This window comes from Amphimedon queenslandica, unplaced genomic scaffold, assembly GCF_000090795.2.
Source record: "Amphimedon queenslandica unplaced genomic scaffold, v1.1 AMPQUscaffold_10223, whole genome shotgun sequence".
NCBI classification, from domain to species: domain Eukaryota; kingdom Metazoa; phylum Porifera; class Demospongiae; order Haplosclerida; family Niphatidae; genus Amphimedon; species Amphimedon queenslandica.
The window spans coordinates 4256-5758 of record NW_003549506.1 but is presented as its reverse complement, the minus strand read 5'-3'; positions in this window follow the sequence as shown (position 1 = coordinate 5758).

Genomic DNA, 1503 nt, shown 5'->3' with positions numbered 1-1503 from the left:
CAGGTGTCTGCAAGAGTTGTAAAATTAAAATGATTATAGCAGACGTTATTGCAAAAAATTAGTCCAGTTTTAAACACTAATAGTAAACGTGTTTCGTTTATTGTCTAAAATTTGGTCATAACTCAAAAAGTTAAAGTCAGAATTGGCTCAAACTTTTTACATAGCATAAGGACCTTAATATGTATCAGAAAATGTAATAAAAATTTGAGGTGATTATAGAGCCAATTTTTTGAAAAAACCATGGGCTATAGTACAGGGAATTTTTCAGGAATTTGGAGTTTTTAAAAAATGGTCATAACTCAAAAAGTTAAAGTCAGAATTGGCTCAAACTTTTTACATAGCATAAGGACATCAATATATATCAGAAAATGTAATAAAAATTTGGGGTGATTTGGAGCCGATTTTTTGAAAAAACCATGGGCTATAGTACAGGGAATTTTTCAGGAATTTGGAGTTTTTAAAAAATGGTCATAACTCAAAAAATTGAAGTCGGAATCCGCTCAAACTTTCTATGTAGCATAAGGACATCAATATATATCAAAAAATGTAATAAAAATTTGGGGTGATTTTGGAGTCAATTTTTTGAAAAAAACCATGAAAATGTAGTAAAAATTTGGGGCATTTTTGGAGCCGATTTTTGGAAAAGCCATGGGCTTATAATGGTTTTGGCCCAAATTTTAAGCAGCTTTAAATTTATTTTAATTTTAATTTTGATTAGAATCCATTCAAAGTTTACACAACTTAAGATATAAAATTGAGAGTTTTACTAGATTTATTGATTTTTGTAAATAATCCAGTAATAGTTTTGAGCAACTTAAAAATTTGCTAACAAGGAGCACTTGCCAAAATCTAAGACAGATGTAATCTTTGAGAGCTGCATTAAAAGTCATATAGGCAGCACAAGTACAGCATTGGGGAGTTTCAAAGCTGGACAATTATTCTTACACTTTTAGTTTTGTTAATGCTATGATGTCATTATGAATGTCTTGTGTCAACACCTGATAACAGTTTGTCACATGATTCTGTCAGTTGGTTATGGAACTCCATACTTCTTGTTTTCTTTTGTTCCAACTAGTTCAACTGTTCTTCATAGCTGCACAAGACCCACCTTCTTTTCTCTTACCCAGTAGAGGTAAGAGAATGAGTAGATTTATGTGTGTAATATATCTATATACCTTATGCTCAAGATTATACAATGTCAGGCTATTGTATGTGATATATGTCTAAGGTAAACGGCAAAGTACATTTAGATAATAATCAATTTTATTATTTCCTAATAATATAATCTGAATCAATAGTGTTTTAGATTAGATATACAATCTGAATCTGCACATTATAATTGTGATCATTTTGTTTAATGCATAAAAAGTGTAATGTATCTAATAAATGTAATATATATTGTATAGGGATATAGAATATAAATGCATGTAATGTATCTATAATGTATTTTGATTGACTTGTACTAGGTTCTCATTATATAATGGTAGCAATAGCTAAATATTA